This window comes from Olea europaea, chromosome 21 (assembly GCF_002742605.1).
Source record: "Olea europaea var. sylvestris chromosome 21, O_europaea_v1, whole genome shotgun sequence".
Taxonomy (NCBI): Eukaryota; Viridiplantae; Streptophyta; class Magnoliopsida; order Lamiales; family Oleaceae; genus Olea; species Olea europaea.
Genome location: NC_036257.1, coordinates 15,347,133 through 15,353,176, shown reverse-complemented (window position 1 = coordinate 15,353,176; position 6,044 = coordinate 15,347,133).

Below are 6,044 nucleotides of genomic sequence, written 5' to 3'. Positions count from 1 at the left end.
GGGAGAAATAATTTTCTCAAGTCCTGCTCCGTCAGATAAACTATTTTGGGATTTTTGCACGTACAATCCCTGATTTTTATCACTACTGCAATTGAGACAGGACCTTTTTATGAAGTTATCAAAGGAACTTAAACGGAGATATGTAATTTAAATTCGAATAAATAGGCCACATTCAATCTAGTTCGACTGTAGAGTTATAAGTGGAAATTACACAAAACCATTTTTTTAAAAATCCAACATTCTAAAATTAAATGGCAAGTTTAACAATTCAAAAATCAGATTTTTTATATTAATTAATATATTATTATTAGATAAATATATTATTAAATTAAATTAATTGATAAACCAACCCTACCCTCTCCAATCTACCCATTTCCCCTAAACCCGTCTTTCTCTACATCTCCTCTCATCGCTCTGTTCTTTCTTACTGACCGCGATGATTGTCGCCATCATCACCACAATTATCAACACCGACGACCACCACCACCATAATTTGAAGCGGAGAAGGCAGACAAATGGGGTTAGGAACTGTGCCGCTCGAAACCCATCACCATCGCCGTTGCACAATGACGATGAATGATGCTACATGTGGTGAAGATGCCACCGTGCCATGTCGTTGCTTTCGCGGTGATGCTTGTGACATTGGTTTTGGTGGCGAATTGGTGGAGCTTAGGGTTTAAGTATGTTTTCTGGTGATAAACGAGGCTGTCGAGAAACTGTTTTGGGAGGGGTGTTGGGTAGTTCCTTCACTCTCTCACCTGCTTATGGTTTAGGTGTGTTTTCTGTTGGTGATTATTGGTTGATGATGGCTGAGACGATGGTGGTGGTGGTTTTGGATCTATGGTTTTACGGTTACTTTTATGGTTCAAAACCAGTTATTTTGGTTTTGATTATGGATATGTGATTTTTCAGTTGGTGGTGTAGGTGCTTTTTAGAGTGTTTTTTGGCTAAAGATGACTGATGCGACAGTAATAGTGGTGGTGGTAGTGTTTACGATGGCAGCGATGGTTGGTAGTGTTGGTAGCACGACGGTGGCAGTGGTGTGGTGGTGGTGGTTGGCGATGCGATACGAAAGTATTTGTGACCAGCTATTTGGATGTTTGTGACCAACTGTAGGGAAGTGGTGGTGGTGGTGATGATGGTGTTGTGGTGGTGTGATGTCGGCGGTGGTGGAGGGGGGCGATGTCATTGATGGCTGAAATGGTGGTTGGTAGTTGTTCGGTGCTTTGAAATGGTGGGATGGGGTGTAGGTGTTTGTGACGATTTTATTGGTTGATTGAAAGTTGTGACCAAGAAATTGATTAATTTGTGATCAATGTGGTGGTGGTGCTTCGTAAGTGTTGGTGGTAATCACATAATATTTGATTGATTTTGACCATTGAATTTGTTAATATGTGACTAATAAATAATATGTGACCAACGAAAAAGATAAATTGTGACCAAGAAATATTGTGTAACCTAAAAAATTAATAATTTATGACTGTCTAATAAGTTGTGGCCTATAATACTTGTGATCTGTGACCTACAAAAAATTTTATTCGTGACCCATAAATATTTTGTGGCTTATAAAATATTTGATTTGTGATCGAGAAATAAATTGTAACCAATAATTTAATAAGTTGTAGCTAAAAATTAATCGTACCTAATTAATTTTTTGATTTGTAACAGATGTACGAACTATGACCTACAAAATTTTTGAATTGTGATCGTAAAATAATTTGTGACATAAATTTTCTGATTTGTGACTAAAAAATAGTAAGTGACTAATTAAATTGTTAATTTGTAACCAAATTGTATAGATATTTGATCTAAATTTATTTAATTAATAAAATAATTAATTAATTAAATCATAATTTTTTTTTAATAAAAATCTAATTTTTGAAGTTTGAAACTTATTTTTCTTAATTTTGAAATATGTCATACTTAATCTCTTAATTATGAAATTTCCTTGAAATTACTAGTTTCTGTTTACTCCACTAATGACGAGAAATTTAATATAAAATCATAGTAAAAATAATATTTCAATTCCCCACAATTACATTATCTTTGTTGACGTGTATAAATTATATTCAAATATTTCATACCTTTTAAGTGCATAAAAATCGAACAGAAATTTGACTTACCGAAATGGAATACGTACAGTAGAATCGCAAAATGCATAAATATGAATTTAGTCGAAGTAAGAATTAGATTCTTTCTCCTTAAAATGATAATGCCCTGCACGGGTATTAACAATTTTTTGGTATACATCTTCTAAGATACAACAACCATGTTTCATAGTAGGAGTACTTCAAATTACATAGACCGATGAACCTTACTAATTCTTTAAACTCTCTTTATTATGAAACTTTATTCAAAGTAAACGAACAAATGAATATGCATCCATCAACATATTATGCAATTATGAATTGAATGAATTAAAATTCCAAACACATGAAACCTATATAAAATTGTTGGAAAGTTGTATCTCAGAAGACACAACATAAAGAAAATGCATGTTTCAAAAAGACATGTCTTGTTGAAAAATACATGTCCGAAGAGACGTGCCTCTACAATAAAAAAAGATGTGACTTTTGGTAAATATCACAACCTTTCATCCAAATAATTTTTAGACTATTCCATAATGTTCTACATAATTTTACAATAATTTTACGTATTTAAGTGAATTAAATTAAACTTAATTTCTCATTTACGAAATAAAGATTTCCATTTAAATAATCATTTAAAATTGATCAAATCCAATTTCTATACAAATTTCTGACATGAATATGTTCCTACTGCTTAAATTGATGCTAGTTCCTAATGTATCAAGGTATTTGATTATACAATAGATCTCTCTTACTAGTACATCAAAGTTTTACGAGCAGACAAATGCAACCACTATTCTATAGCCAATTTAGGTAATCCCTAAAATTGTCACGTATAGATTAATTTCTATGTACGGCAATGATGAAGTTCAACACACCTCCAAAGTGTATTAGTGGCAATACTCGCGGAAAACTTTCGCTGCAAATTTGTTACCCTCAAAATAGATTTTTGAGGTCAACCAAAGTTGACAATATCATTTTTCAGATTAACCATCGCAACAAAATTAAATGAATTAGTTGGAGTGTCTTTCAAAAATTTACTAACCAGCTAGAATAAAATGATATAATCATTAATCTTGCATACATGTGATCAATGTTAGTGGAGGAAGAAATGAGTTTAAACACAACTTAATATTGAGTTTTAAAGAAACTGAAATTTAAACACATCTCAATATTGAGTTTGTGAAATCAAAATGTGATCAATCTTAGTGGAGGAAGAAATGAATTTTAACTTGGTCTCTTCAATACTGTCAGTTCATTTTATAGTTTTACTTTTATTATCTTCTCTTTTTTTCTTTGTTGATTATAGTGAGTTGTTTATTTTATTTCATAAAGACATGTTTAGAGAATCCCAAAAGTCTCTTTAAAATCAAAATCCATTTTAGTTTAATTACGTAGTTCTTAAAATTAAGCTCCAACACTATGTATTTGTATTTTATATGAATTGCATTTATGAGTTGAACGTATGCTTCACTTGTTAAATTATTTAAATGTTATTTGAATATTTTAGTGATTGAGCGTTGAATTAGTTCTATAAAAAAATAAATGGAAAATAGTGAAAAGCATAATATTTATTGGAAAAGCCAAAGTGTCTAAAAGATTTTAATGTCTAAATTAAAATACTCTCTCTCTTATTTTCAAGTTACTCTTAAGAAATATAGAGACTCTGGAATCGTTCTTAGTATTTTTGAAATTTATTTTTGAGTAATGCTATTTAGCTTCACTGGGGTTACAGTACCAATTTAGGTAATTTTAATATGGTATTAAATGATAGGTGGAATTAAATAAGTAATTTAATTTTACTTTTCGTTTTGCCCATCATCTAGTGCCATCTAAACTAAGGTAATAACTCCAATGAAACTACGTAGCATTATTTTTTATATTTAGTTAGATTTGAAAGAATATTAAATAAGGTAGGATAGCAATGTGGCATGATGGAGTGGTAATTACAATCCACGCCTTTTCGGAAATGTTCAAGTTTCGCGGTGGGTAGCGTAACTAGCGTTCTGGATATTAAAAAATTCTCATTTACCCATTTAGTTATTTATTTATATGCTTTTGGTAGGGACCATGACCCTGCCACCACCATACTGTTAAGGGCTCTACTTAAATCACATATGCATTTATCGGGGGGGTGTTTAAGTCATATTATTTTGGTAATAATGCATTCTTGAATAATGTATTGATGAAAAATGTGTAGTTAAAAAATAAAAAAAAATTTTGATCTGCGTGTAATATTATTTTATTGAAGAATGTGTATTTAAAATGATGTCAAATCACTGTTTAGGAATGTATTTTTTTGGAATAATGTGGCTCAAATAGGCACTAAATACTCATAACCAAGACGAGTTGAACCTACTCTCAAAATCAAGATTTTAAATATGAAAAATAATTGTATGGAATGAGCTTTAAGGCGTCATAAAAAAGGTTAAATTCTACACTTTCAAATGGAAAAAAATGTGCAACTTTGTTCATTGATGGGTCTAGGGCAAACCCAGTAATGGGCCAGGTGCTGTTCTCGAAAGACATTAACGGGGCCAAATCTCCAATATCTTTTTCTATTAATTCAGGGCATCTCTTTCCTCTTCATGCACTTAATGGGTTTAGGGCAAACCGTTAATGGGTCCAAGTTACCCATGCTATTAATAATTGTTTGCGTTTTCTTTACCAATTGTGAAAATTAAGATTGTCATGCAATGAAAAATGTCCAAGTTTAGGTTGTTAATTTCCAGTTGTATTGTAATTTACTTCTTTATTTGTTGAGTTCCTATCTATTGTTTGCACTAGCACCATTTCATGGCCAGTGTATATTTTTACTTTGATTTACAATGAAAATAAATTTATTTATCAAATCTCCATATATTAACTAAATTTATCGTCTAGTAGTAATTGATAATAAACTTGTAAGTTGTAAATTAAACTTTCTTGTTCAAGCTTTTGTTTATTATAAATTGATAAAGTGAGTTGCCCAAAAAAGAAATAAAGAAACACTGCAATGTGGGGCTAATTAATTGAATAATCATCTACACATTCATGCTCAAATTCAGACTCAAATCTAGATGGAACACATATCGACGCATGATTGGATGGTTTGAAAAACTAAAACAAAAGCACTAAATCATTCTTTAACACATCACTTTGTCTTTTTACTCCCCATTTTTAAGCCTAACTAAGAGGCTTTATTCATCAATTGAATAACGTGTAGGAAATTTTGTCCCATATCTTGTCCTCGGGCATGGACAATGGAAAAATTGGGAGAATGAAATCTACTTTTTTTCCTCGAGCTTAATAAAACAACTTGAAGATTGGAAAGGAATAAATAAAAATGAAGTTTAACATAGAAGTGCACCCTAGGTGGCATTGATAGGCAGGTTTTTCGTCGCTACTACCACGTTGTCTATTCAATGATGGAAATTCTTAACCTTGTGAATCTGCAAAACTTAAGACCTTCCCATATGGCATAATACTGGTGGTAAAGAAAGGTGTCGGACATCCCAGTAATATCTTGGCAAAAGCCACGATAATCTCCTCTATAGCGCTTATGCATACAATTTCTTTGCGCTATTATTTAATTTAATGATCAATTATAAAATATGGTTCTAGAGTAATCCACTTGATGATATAAATTATTTTATTATATATGTAAAGTGATCTTAACTGATTACAATGGACACGTTTATAGTGAAAAAGACTCGTTGAAAACTCCTACCTGTCGCAAACTCATCTTTATTTTTACCATTTTTACATGTATGGGCATATGGAGCTCGAGTTTTTAAAATCGTGATTAATTTATATTCTAATTATATACCTAACTTGTACTATATTTTATTTGTTGCTTCAACTTAGATATTAATTTGTTGGGGACCAAAGAATCGTGTTTGGATGTTGAAGGACCTCAGTTGTAAAATTTAAGGACTCAAATTAAAAGAGAAGTTAGAGATCAAAATCCACAGGAAA